This window comes from Cydia splendana, chromosome 15, assembly GCF_910591565.1.
Source record: "Cydia splendana chromosome 15, ilCydSple1.2, whole genome shotgun sequence".
In the NCBI taxonomy this organism is placed as follows: Eukaryota; Metazoa; Arthropoda; class Insecta; order Lepidoptera; family Tortricidae; genus Cydia; species Cydia splendana.
This window is the reverse complement of record NC_085974.1, coordinates 17,671,037-17,685,105: the sequence shown is the minus strand read 5'-3', so window position 1 is coordinate 17,685,105 and position 14,069 is coordinate 17,671,037. Positions and strand designations below refer to the sequence as shown.

General features: G+C 36.8%; 2 long non-coding RNA genes across 2 annotated transcripts; both read left to right on the top strand.

The window, feature by feature from the left end:
* Positions 1-677: 677 nt before the first annotated feature.
* LOC134797802 (uncharacterized) lies at positions 678-5,222 on the top strand. The gene is made up of 2 exons (XR_010145109.1): positions 678-745; positions 4,873-5,222. It is a non-coding gene; the product is annotated as an uncharacterized LOC134797802 (long non-coding RNA).
* Positions 5,223-6,377: 1,155 nt separating this feature from the next.
* On the top strand, positions 6,378-13,792 carry LOC134797800 (uncharacterized). The gene is made up of 2 exons (XR_010145107.1): positions 6,378-13,360; positions 13,396-13,792. It is a non-coding gene; the product is annotated as an uncharacterized LOC134797800 (long non-coding RNA).
* Positions 13,793-14,069: the final 277 nt, after the last annotated feature.

The window sequence follows — 14,069 nt, the reverse complement described above, 5'->3', positions numbered from 1 at the left end:
TTTATAGAAATAATCTATTTTTCTATAATTGATTAGTTGTCACCACTTTCGAAGCGACCGAGTAGTTAAAAAAATTGAGTTTATCTTTTTTATTTGGAAGCAATCAGAACGCAATGCTACAAGAAAGTATCGAGAACTTGACTAGTCAGAACATGCTAACTCTTTTTTATAGACTTTTCAATGACAGTGTGTAATATCCTTATTAAAAAAAAATTAAAGTGTGACAATCATAATAGCACTTAACACTTTGTCATGACAAGTCTGCGCAGAGTTAGCTTAGACCAGTGGTTCTTAACCTTTCCTAATAAGGGACCACATATTTTGAGAACCACCTACTGTTTGGGACTGAATAATTATGACGAATTAATTATTAATTCATTAAAATAAAATCGACATTCCAACAACTCAAAAATGACGTATGCCCCTTAAAAGGATAATAGTTTGTCCCGCTTATATCTACATATATTCGCAGAACAACTTCAGGTGCTTCCAAGAGTGGACCACCGGTTAAACCTTTAACCTTGTCGGAATGCAGGAAGGTTGATATTGGGCTGTTACCGCGAGCGTCTGTCGTCTTTAACGGTCAAAGGTTAAGAACCACTGGGTTAGACGGACTGTAGGGTTATTTTGTGTCGGTAATGTACTCGTAATATGGTGCTGACGTATGTGGTGGTGCAGGCGCGCGCGTGGGGCGCTACCGGCCGCTGTCGCCGCCCGAGCCGGCGCCCGCGCACCAGCCCGACACGTAACGTACATCCACAATACAACAACTACTCATATCTGTGGCGCAGTTTGTTGGCTATACAATTATGGTGGCCCATGAGGGGTAACTACGTTTTGAAGGTGTGACAATCTATTCTAAATAAACATTTTGTTAACTCTTACGAACGTGCCGGTACGATCAATATATTCGAATGAATTTAAACTTTTAAAAACAAAGTAGCCTTTACGTTACGAAATATTTTCTTATCTGAACGAATTAAGGAGTTTTCAAAACAAAATCTTCACGAGAAGTTATTAAAAAAATCATTTAACTGAAACTGAAACTTATGAACGTTAAATAAACTCTAATAATATTTAGATAATATTTCAAATTATATACATTAAAAAAGGTTAAAAAAACCGTTTGATCTCGTCATCTAAAACATTTGATAAACATCAAATAAGGTTGGATAAAACTCAAATAACATAGGATTGGATTTTACATAATACAAATGAAATTTGAAGAAAAGTGAAATTTTAAAGTCACAAACTGCGCCACCGCAAGTCAAGCTCATCCGCTAGCCTCAGCTTGGCGCGACTCGTATCGTCCATCGCTTGCTGCCCACCGTTTGTCGTATATGTCCGTCTCACTCATGCACGGGACCCTTTTAAACTTAGAAGGGATCCTGAGGTGAAATGTGTCCACCACATTATTATTATACGTTTCTCTAAATGTCGTTCTTTAATACCCTATGTTTTGAGTGAGATTATAAGCACGAAGAATTTAGTACATTGACCTGCTATTTCCTATCTCTCGCGCACGCGCATAATTGTATTGCTGTCGCGCCCGCATATTGGCATTAACCGCCGGCATCATAAGCGGGACAGCAAATAATTTGCGCGTACGATAAAGATAGGAACAGTGGTCAATGTACGAAATTCTTACTTTATAACGAAACGAATGTTCTTTTTAATATGAGATAGACACAATTCTACCTCAAATCGTTATATGTGATTTTTGTGTGAATATTGTGTGCTTTCGATGTGCATGGATTTGCGTGATCTTTGACTTGGATATAAAGGATTCAACTACAAATGGTTTTAGTAAATTTCAACTTTATGTAAACATTATTATGACTGAAATTACACTGATGTAGATGGATCCTTGATAGATAATCAATCCCGAAATAATAATCTATTATTAATACGTCAATTGTTTTGTTTGCAATTAAACTTGTTATACAATGTTTTAAAAGGTACTATTTTCAGTTGCATTTTTTTCTAGTGAAATTTCTTACAGGCTTTTTTATCTCCTTGATGTGTTTTGTGTATATAAATTATAAATGCGTAATATGGTAAATATCCTCGCTTTTGTCATGTTCTATTAATCTCAATCTAACACGAATGTATGTAACACTATTTCGTTTGCGGTGTTTTTGGTATGGCTATGATCCTATTTACCACCTTACGTATTAAAATTAAGGCTAGCTCAGCTCTTTCTTCTTGTCACACATGTTTATTAATTTTACTAGTTTTATAAGCGCATTTAATTATGCGGTATAATTTTTCTCATTTATTTTATTCGTGATTATAAATGTATCGATCCTTTTTAATAGTAAAACTTCCCGTTATAAAATATATTTATAACAGGTCATTAAAGTAATGTTGTTCCAATTTCGCTAACATATTTTGATCCGTTTCGAGGATCTTCTACTGGAGCAAATCACCTCGTTGCACAAGCCCGACGTTGGCGAGAATACAGTACAGTGTTCTCGAAACGGATTGAAACATGTTGAGCGAAATTAGATCAAAATTATGTAAGTGACCCGTTATAAAATATTATTTAATATGTAGGGTAATTCGCCAGTAACTGGCCACTATTAGTAATTGGCCACCCTACACTAAAAATTAATTCAATTCACCTATAAACAGAATTCATACTAGTATAAGGTGGCTAGTTATTGAAGGCTGGCCAGTTATTGAAACCTTATACTAAAATGAATTCTGTTTTTAGATGAATAGAATTTATTTTTAGTTTAGGGTGGCCAATTACTAACAGTGTCCAGTTACTGGCGGATTACCAACAAAAGTTTTAAGTACCTAGCAATAGAGTGTGACAAGCAAGTCTTAGGCCCTGGTCTCCTATAAACGCCATCGGCCGCTTACAGCGTCTGCGTCACGATGCTTACTATAGAGATGTACTGTTGTGGTCTGTTTTAGACGTTGACGTCAGCGTCTTTTTTGTTCAAAAACGTTGACGCTGACGCCAGACGCCGCGTACAGCATAAAATAGGAGACCAGGGCCTCAGTTGCGCATGCCTTTATTCTTTTATGACTAAATTCTTCACCCCATGTTTTAACTTCATTTGCTACACCGCTTGCGCAAATACATCACTTTGCCCATGAACAGATTGAGTTTTTACACGCATTTTTTTCTAATTTTAGAGCTGATTTCAACTTCATTATTTTTCTTGAGAATTTTCTTACTTACATAGTGACATTAGCTGTGTCCTTGTGCCGCCCACCATATAAAACTACAGCCAAGGAAGTTACAATCTTGTTGTTTTTTTTTCAACTAGGTTGAATTTCATTTGTTCGAAAATGTTACGAGACAAATGAAATGCTACCTACTTTGTTTTTAATTAAGGTTGACATTCCATCGAAACTGAGTGTACATCCTAATGTACATTGGGCGGCACAAGGCTAGACTTTTGTAAATAATGTGATATTTTACATTTAGAAAGCATGCGTTTAAAAATTTGATGCCTGTTGTAAATCGTGTTTGGTGAGATCAGATTTTTGGATTATTAACACGTTCACTGTCCCCAATCTTAATTGTTAACCTTACGGCTTTGTGATAGAGGCTTGCCGTGACCCATATACGGGGCACGGACAGTGAACGTGTTAACGTAAAATTTGCTAAAGTTAATATTCTCTAATCTCACTGATGGAACTGTGTTGGTCGCATTTATTAAAATAAAACTCCTTTTATATATTATGAAGTGAGAATCTTTAGTGATGCGACCGTCACGGGTCCTTAAGGCCCGATTGGATCCAACAAGAATATTCGTTTTAATTAATTTTAACGTCAATATGGGGAAGACCGTCTTTAAGCTCTTTCATCGCTTCTAACTCTTGCGTTTGTACAGTCACCTGCAATAATATACAGGGTGTCCCTAGCCGTTGGACAAAGCCGAAATGTACATATGCATTAGGGTATTTAGAACCAGTATACAAAGTATCATAGCAATCGTTGTAGCGGTTACGAAGAAATTAACAAATTACGATTTTTTTACTTTGGAGCAACCTGTGTGTGTTAGTAGCTCCTGAAGTAATAAACAGTATGAAACCTTCTTCGACCGTTTTGATTATCTTTTTTATTTATGACATTAATAAGATTCTGACTTTTGACAAATGTCATCATTGCTCCACATTTTCAAACAAATTGTCAAAAGCACTGCCAATGATTAATACAGTGTGTTTCTTTTTGTTGTCGATTATTGGAAATAACTTTTGTTTGAAAATTTATTTTTTTATCTTTTGTTCTAATTAAAAAAATATTACCGTTAGAGCATTTCTTAGAAATAACCCTACGTGGGATTTCAGGGTTTGTCAAATGGCTAAAGTCACGCTGTATTACTCTTCGAAGGCCGCAAAAATATGTGACACGCTCCTATGTCTCTACAAATAAGATCGTGTCAGATATTTTTGCGGCCTTCGTTGTGTAACATATTATTGCAAGTGACTGTACACATACTCCACTTTCAGAATAGAGTAGGAGCGAAGCTCTTCCTCTCTGGCTGTGTCTGAGCGACATACATAGTTATACAGATGTTAAATACTAATCACGGAAACGTACGAAAGTGTATTGCTATTTCAGTCAGTCTCGGTACAAAAAGTACTGACGTTGACTGAAGTAGCATAACAAATACGAACGTTTCCGAGAAAATACGATGGAAATCAATTATGCACTACATACATCTGTACAAATAAGAGTGTTCTATGACGGTCTTCCCAACCAGAAATGCTACATGCTAGTCTTCACCACATTGACTTTTAGAGTTAAAAGTGACTTATCAAAGAATAAATTTTTGTTTGGCCTAATCGACACTCACTCTGTTCATGGCACACAAAATGGTCCACACGCTTATATGGGTTTCTTGATTCCAGGTGAATCTACATACTTGTGAAGCACGCGGGTGCTCTCGCTTTCCCCTCCCCGAGGCAAAGGCTCCCCTAATACGGTGCACTAAAGACTAAAATCCTCTGAAGCCTTTACTCTAGTGATGTTACGAACTAATAGTTTGTGTGTAGATATTCGAGTAGGTACGTGGACGTTTTTTGTACAGAGATTTTTAAAGACTCTTGTGATAATAATTGGAGATGCGGACTAGTGATCATGGTACTGTACGTTACCTCGATGTAAAAACGGTGGTTTTTTTGATACATTTAAGTTTTCAAGGTCACAATGTGTGCTCTTGTCTTTATGACTGAATGAAAAGTACATTGAATTAGCTTTTTTTACTTTTTATTGTCTGACGCACTTTTTGGAGAGGCGATGGTCGAGGGGCGTAGATGTCACTTATAAAGACTTGAATTGGCCAATTGTAGACCTTATGATATTGTAATACGGTTTACGAATGGTCACTTGATCGTTGATTTTTATTGCACGATTGTGCAGCGCCATCTAATGGAGCTGTCAAGGAAACAGCTTAAAATGCCCAGCTGTACGTCTGATTCAGTTGTCTATGGTGCCAAGTCTCTGGCTAATTTCATCCTTTTGGGTTTATTTTATAAAAATTCGTTAGACCATGTTTCGGATCGTTATTATAGATATAGTGCATAATTATTTTCCATCGTAATTTCACGGAAACGTACGAACGTGTCTTGCTATTGCAGTCAGTCTCGGTACAATAAGTACTGAGGTTGACTGAAGTAGCATGACAGATACGAACGTTTCCGAGAAAATACGATGGAAAACAATTATGCACTACAGCTGTATCTATAATATGATTGGATCTGATATTGGATGGGGTTCAAAGGATTTTTGATAAAAATCGTATCACTTTCGTATGGGAATTATAAATATACGGAAAACTGATATTTAGGTCAAAAGTTTTGACATCTACTCTTTTCGATACATCTAATGAGGCATACGGTTTGTCACTAATAAAAATAAATGAGCTACCGTTTACTGTCCCTCTCTACTACTGTATCTCTTTCTAATAACGAGATTGTATTGTATACGCTACGGTTCAAAATTTATTGTTAACACATTCAGAGCCAAGAACCTGACTGTCGGGTACACTGTTCGTAGCGACTACGCGCTACATACGGCGAATCCGTGGCTACGCGCTACGAGCGTAACCCGTAGCACTTAGTGGCAATGGATGTGTTAAGCAATTTTGATCACAATAAGGTGGGTTTAGGACTGGTTTTTACTAAACAGAACTAAACTCACGTATTTATGAAATACTAAAATATTTAATAAAAGGTTATTACTCTCGTTTCGGGTCATTCCTGATGCAGGGGCGTCTATCGTGGTTCAATGCGGCAACGCGGAGAGCGTGATAGGTACCTTTGCGTCTGGAAGGGCGTGGAATCTGTTTGATTGTTTTTTTAATACTGAAGTCAGCTTGTTAGTTTTTCATCACTTTACAGGTAAATTAAAAAAAAAGGATGTAGCGAATGGTAGCTCGAACTGAGTACCTATACAAGGTGCTCGATTGTCTATTATCACATTCAATACCACTAAGTGCTACGGGTTACGCTCGTAGCGCGTAGCCACGGTTTCGTCGTATGTAGCGCGTAGTCGCTACGAACAGTGTACCCGACAGTCGGGTTCTTGGTGTTGAATGTGTTAATATACACCCTGTAAATTTGGTACACAATATTTTTTATTAGTGACAAACTTTATCGATGTTATATCGAATCGGATTCGCTCCCTGAACGCAGATACTTTCTAGCCTTGACATGGCCAGTATCTAAATAAATCGAGGATTTTTTTATTATATTATGACTTGCAGCCAGTTTTGAATATTTGTGAGTGATTTTCGACGTGAAATAAATGCAAACCGAAACTGTGACCGTTCGAAGACATTACCAAATGTCTTGCCAACTAGCGAGTCCCAAATTTTTTGTTATAGTTTTACCCTGAGCACAGAATAGATAATAGTAGGTAAGGTTCACCCTCTAACAAAACGCGTCTATTACGACAGATATGACCGCTAGGTGGCGCACGCGCGAGCAGACGTCCGTTCCGTAGCGGTGCGCGGCAACCACTACTGCTGGACACCAAAATTGGTGTGGGCCGCATGTACTTGTAGCGACGTGACGAAATCGCGGAGTGAGCCACGCCTGCCCTGAGACATAGATAGAGTCCCTTTTGGTAAAAATGTTCAATTACGACTGTTACTATTCCAAACGAAAGAATTATTGATTATATTAGAAGTGTCAAGTCTAAGAAAAATACAGCCGAATTATTTCTTAGACTATTAAATTTCCTTTTCTTCTGTTAATAATAATAACTCTTTTCTTAGGGTTTATTTAATTATATCAAAAATAGTTCTGAAAGGTAAAACACTCAGAAATAAACAAAACTGACTGCACCGAGGCTATTGTTTAAAATAGTCTCGCAACTTGTTGTAATGTCGAGTTTTAGTGTTATTATAAGAATTCATTGTGAAGGCGTGCTTGGAGGAAGATGGCGTCACAAAACAGAAGTTTCTAATAATTATAATACTACCTCTATTTATGAAGCTAATCGTTGGGGGCTACTAAAGTAAGGACACCGAGCACGAAGAATTACGTACATTGACCCGCCATCTCCTATCTCTATCGCACGCGCATAATTAAATCGATATCCCGCTCGCACAGTGACATTGAGCGCGGGCATCATCAGCAGGACAGCGATATGATTATGCGCGTCGTCAATGTACAAAATTCTTCCTGCTTAGCTTACTAAAAGAATCTGTTAGAGTGAGACAGTAGGTAGGTCCATCACTCGAATCTGTTGGAAGTCGGTTGATAAAATATAGCAGTTGAATTGATTAGGTTTAAATTAATTTGGATCAATGTACGAAATTCTTTGTGCTTGTCGTCCTTACTCTAAAGCAAAGAGAATTGATTGTAATAGAGAGGTAAAGTCTAAGAAAACACGTGCCCCTTAGTTGGACATCCAAAACAGATGGCGCTGTACTGCGCCATATGTTTTGCGGTCACTGGATTGTCAAACGTCAACTTTTGACAATCAGAGTTACCGCAAAATGTATGGCGCTGTACAGCGCCATCTCGTTTACGTACCTGTCAAAATTGAAAGCACGCAATTGTCTTATATTTTACGCATAATTGTTTTCCGTGGTATTTTCTCGGAAACGTTCGTATTTGTCATGCTACTTCAGTCAACCTCAGTACTGTTTGTACCGAGACAGAGAATCACCAAGACACGTTCGTACGTTTCCGTGAAAATACGATGGAAAATAATAATGCACTTCATCTGTACTTACTTACTTTAGAGTTTAGAGCAAAAGATACATTTGATTGAGTGAGATGCGTAAAATCTAAGACAATTTCGTGCTTTTAATTTGACAGATTAAACGAGTAGGCGCTGTACAGCTTCATACATTTGTAAGGTTCTTAAATAATTTGTGACGTCATCTTTCCAAGTCGGCCTGGTGATTTGATTCTATTTTAATATTAATTGTTAAAGAACTACATTGCCGTGTGGCGAGGCAGATTTTCCCACCAGCGTATTTGACTAAGTCTTTTGGGGGTGTTTGTTTAGTTTCGAAAGATCTCAACTGCCGTCAATGTTTGGAACATTTAGTTGAGAAACGATGTTGGAAGGCGGAATATGTACCTTAACATGAGGTGTTAAGGTTCAAATTGTACACTGGCAATGGAACCGTCACCAACTAAGAACAGCATAGACAAAGGAATATATTAAGACATTAAAATTACGTACACGTCGCGCGCTCAGTACAGTCGGTGCTCCAGTAGAAGATCCTCGAAACGGATCGAAATATCGAGCGATTATTCGACATAATAATATATGTTTAATATTTTTTTTAATATACATACTAAGATGCTTAAAGTAGTGCAGAATATCACATATTTGACAGGGAAGTAGATGGCGTACGGCGCCAAACATTTTTTGGTGGATTGAATGTTAACACTTGAAAACGTGGTTACAGCCTAATTTATGTGCCGTGCAGCACCATCTACTTCAGCTGTAAAAACTTTGGTTACAATACGTTTTCACTACTGTTATAGAAAAGTGTCGTAGTATATTCTTTTTTCTACAAAACCAGAGTTGTTGTTGATCTGATGTCGTTTCTTAACTCAAAATAAATGAAATATATGGTTAATAAATATGTACAATTTTCGAATTATTTGATGTTTCGCTTCTTAGTCCTTGCAAAGGTTTAGTAATTTTTAACAAGAACAACAAAACATGTCTGTGAATGGGTGCAATATTGAAGTATGTGACTTTGATTGTTACCTTTTATGAAGAAATTGTTCAGTATATCTTGAGACACGGACTTAAATAGGTTCTCATCGCGACGTGTGTTTTGGGCCTTTTTCTCAAGAATTACACTAAGATTAGGTTTTGTGTTATTAACCTTTTGAACGCCATCTGTCAAACCTAAGAACGTCGACACACGCCAATATCTCTGGCACAAGCTAGCAAATATAAACGGTGCTGGCAACGTTGGAGGTTACTTTAACAACGTACGCCGTAGCACTTACAAGCGTTCTTGGCGCCACGAGCATGACTTCTTACGACGCCTTTAAGGGTTCTTGGCGTTCAAAAGGTTAAGCACTGATGAAGCTGACAAGTCCACAAATACACATAATCAGAAAATAAAACGACCACCATATTTCAAAATTTCCAATACCAATCCAACGACTAAGAAGCTAACTCAATGCTATTGGCGCCCTTTTCTTTGTAATTGTAAATACGACAATGTATTAGTGTTAATGATCTGCTCGCAATGGACAGATCGTCGGGGGGCCTACCGCGAACATCGAAAGTTTCTTTATCTGCCTATCATTCTAATATGCTAGAGCGATAGAAGAATGGGCCATTTTATTTATAGTTGTACACTAAACTTGTTTTTTATTTAGATTTGGGATTGTTATTTCTACTCGGAATCACGAGCTCTATCGATCCTAATAGGAGAAAAAAAGTAACCCAAGTTTTTTAATTTCCATTCCGTTACTTTTTTTTATAGATTGGCGGTAACGGAATTGAAGTATCGAAGAAATGTATGGAAATTTTGGGACACTTTTTTTTTTAGCTACAGGATCTAAAAATCTCGTGATGCTGAGTAGAAATAACAAAAATCTCGTATTTTTTAGAGTATAGTGGTATAATTTCAAATAAAATGGCCCATTATAATATGTATAACGAAATTTGGATGTTCACAGTAGGTGCTCGGTTCAGACAATAGATAAAGATGAATATGGCAGGCCCATCCGTTTTACTCGTGTGTTGCGTTTTGTGTTTCTATGACGTTTTCGGGAGTGGTATCTGTGGGAATCGTTTTATCGGTTGACATCTTATTTTTTAATTTGATGTCAAAAAATTACGGATGTAATGAAAGGTCCTTCTTTATTTAGTTACAAAGAAACCCGAAGACACTGCGTTGATGTGTCATTCTCACGCAAAAAGGTTATTATTTAAATGTCAAAGAGGGATCTTTACCATCGATACAATTATATGGGACAACATAGAATGTTGAGGCTGAAATGGAAACGCCAGTAATGCCTAAAGTATTAGATGGATTTGAAGTAACGGTAAGGAACGCGCGCCTATACATATAATTATACAATCAATAATATACAAGGTCAGTCAGAATCACAAAAATTATTATTTTAACTACTAGTTGTGTCCATCTTCATTTTAGAATATTTTTCTTATAAATGACTACAGTTATATTTACTACACACTCGTCGAGAGCCTCTCACCGAGAGTTGGCACCACTCCGATCCAATCGGAGACGAGAACGGAGCAGTATGTACACACTCGTTCTCGACCTGTCTGGGGGTGTCTCGACGAGTGTGTACAGCCGGCATTAGACTCAAATATTGGATTGCTTACTGATATCGAACTATTTCTCGTACATTTTTCTATCGTATTGAGGCGCGCGGCATGGTCGGACGTTGGTTGAGGTCATTCCTATTTATTCTATTTTGTTTAGATGATGGAAATGGCCTATTGGTTGACAAGATTCCATAAATGGAACGAATAGGTTCGGTTAAGGATACGTAAATAGGTTAGGCATAGGTTCTATTTAATAGAAGTAGGTTTTGAACGTCATAGAAACGCTCTAAACGCTATTTGAGAGCTGAAATATGAATAAGTTATGAATAAATACAAAAAATTAAAAACGTTTCGGTTTGTTTAAGCTGCGAATACACCGGGCGACAAAATGTCCTTGGATATTTTTCGCCTAGTGAATTAGAGGCTTTAGGTCTATTTTGGTATTTTGACGGTCTTGACTTCAGAATGGCGAGAGGAATTTTGTATGCTTTTAGACAACAACTGAGAGCGCCCGGCGCTCTAAGCTCTTAAAATTACAGCAATTAAAATTACAGCTCCGAGATATTAAAATTACAGTTATATTGCCTTATTTATTCTGCTTTCGTGCCTGCTAAATTCCGGAATTAATACCGGTATTGGATATAACCACAAAAAAAATTTTTAAGGTAAAATCAGTTAAATGGTCAATGAAAAAGGCATGTTTTTAATGTTTTCATAAATAAACAATTATACAATTGACTAACATAATCTTTGCATTTTCTGTAACAACAGGATTTTATGAAGATAAATACTCTACTACATTAATTATTAAATTGCAATTTTTTTTTGATGAAACTAATAAGTTCCAATATTTATTATGTATTTCGGGATTCCGAAATTCCGGTATTTATGCCCTAGGCCTAGTTAGAGATTGGCTATCAAACTGTAATTTTAGTTTCTACGATATAATAAAAAGGCATAAGCAGATAAGCACCACCGACTTTAGGACCGACCGTCAATTATTAAAATAGGCCTTAGGGTTTAAATAATAAAAAAAATTTTTTTTTAACGAAACTTGTTTGGACAAGGCTGTCCTTGTTACACGAATGCTTCCCGTTTTGAATAATGTTTTTATAAGTGTCATGAAATTGTAACATTTTTTTTTCATTAATTAGTTTGTAATTCTTTTTAATGTATGGCTAAAATTGAATAGTTATCTGTTAAGTATTTGGCTCATTCGAGGAAATTCATAAAATTTCAAAATATGATTGTAAATATATAACGGCGCATCACTTGTGTACGCATCGCTATCCTTTGCGCCCGATTTATAATAATAATATTTATATATCATCAAGTACAAATCTAGGAGTTACTTATTAGTTGGATCCGTCTACGTGGAGTAACTAAGTCATAAATCCATCAGTATGGTTACCACGAGTTTGACACTGACATTTTCGTCTGCGTAACTTACTGTCTGTACATCTAACACGCACTTATATGACAGCACGAGTAAGTAAGTTACGCACACGCGAATATGTCAGTGTCAAACTCATGGTAAGGCTACAGGAAACGAATTTCTACCAGCTCTAGTATTAAAGGCCCCATTCCATGGATAATTTTCAGTTATTTTGCACTAGACATTCGTTATCGGTTTTTGCCCGACCTCCCTTTCCTTAACAAAGGTTTAGCTTTAAAGATTGTTGTTTGCCTTATAAAAAAATGTGATCTTATGACGATTATACTTAAAGGGTATCTTTGCGTTGCGGTACTAGGCTCCGCCCTAAAAAAAAAACAAAAAACATTTTTTTTTTCAAGCCGCAGACCGCAGCGCGAGAAATAATATGCCTTGTATAATAATAACAAATGAATTATGTATTGTATAATATAAGACTTGACAATGTATGGATTGGGTCTGAGCGGACTGTCAATTGGAGGCAACGGTGAGGCGGAGGGCTTTATTGAACATAAAAAAAGAATGTCGCTCACGTAACGCCATTCTAATACTTCTGAAAATGCTGAGAAAGCGATGTAATATTTCATGACTCGGCTTACAAATTGGCAATAAGTATATTCTAGAGCAGTGGTTCCCAAAATTGATTGGGCTCCTAGCTCCGACCCACCTAACAAAAACTGCTAAATTCGGGACCCACCGTCGGCCGTCTTAGAATTGGGGCATAAAATATTATTGGTAACGCTCAGATGCCCTAGTAGTTTCAGGGCCCACTCGATATTCGCTCGCGACCCATAGTTTGGGAAATGCTGTTCTAGAGCTTTACGGATTTGGAAGGCAAAGGCGTTACGTAAGCGACGTTCTCGTGGAATTCTCCTAACACAGTAAATTTATATTTTGTTTACAAGTTACGTTATAATTTTGCACTGTTATTGCATTTTAGGCTTCATCGACAATTGACAAAGTTGTTAATTTTACCTGCAAATTCTAATCCGTTTTCTTCTAAAAATTGTTCATTCGATGTATTTGGTTACTGAAGATACCGTCACATTTAGCATGCCATTTTGAACTTAATGCATTTAGCACTAGGGTTCGAAATGGTACTGGCTGGTGATTTTGAAAAGATGAACTGATCTGAACTTATCTCCATCATAAATAATAGGTATCTTTACTAAAAGGCTCAGGCTTATAAAGACCCCTAGTGGCCATATTATTTCAGGCTTATAAAGACCCCTAGTGGCAATACTGTTTAGGGCCACTTGCACCATCCCACTATGTCTCTGGTATGGGATATGTATGGACACACCAGGTGTGCAGTGATGATTGTATGAACTAATTTTTAATATGTGCTCCTCCATTTTGACACGTTTTTTATACAATAGTTTATTTGTACCCCTGTCAGTATAAAGCCCTTCCCGCGACTACTTTTTTTATAAATCGTAAGTTCTTAGTTCCACAGTGAGTAAAAAATATGTAAATTTTTTCTTATCCTAGTAAGTAAAAGATCTCATATGTCATATTTTTTTGTTTTGTCTTTTTTATATTTTGAGGAACTTCGGAATAGTCGAGTTGATTTAAAGACAACCTATGTAAAATAAAATATATTGATGTATATATTTGCTTTGTTTTATTTTTAATTCCTTATATAATCTAGTAATTTTGTCGAATTTTGTAACCGGGCTCGTTTGCGTCAAATCCGGTAGTTCACATTTTTTGCAGACTTGTTTATAGTGTTGACTCAGTGAATAATCCAAGTTCTGCGCTCGAGGTCTCAAACTTGGATTATTCATTGGGCCAACATCATAAACAAGTCTGCAAAAATAGAACTACCGGATTTTGACGCAAACCCCAAATGTATAAAATTACTGAATTATTATTAGGTGCTACGAAAAC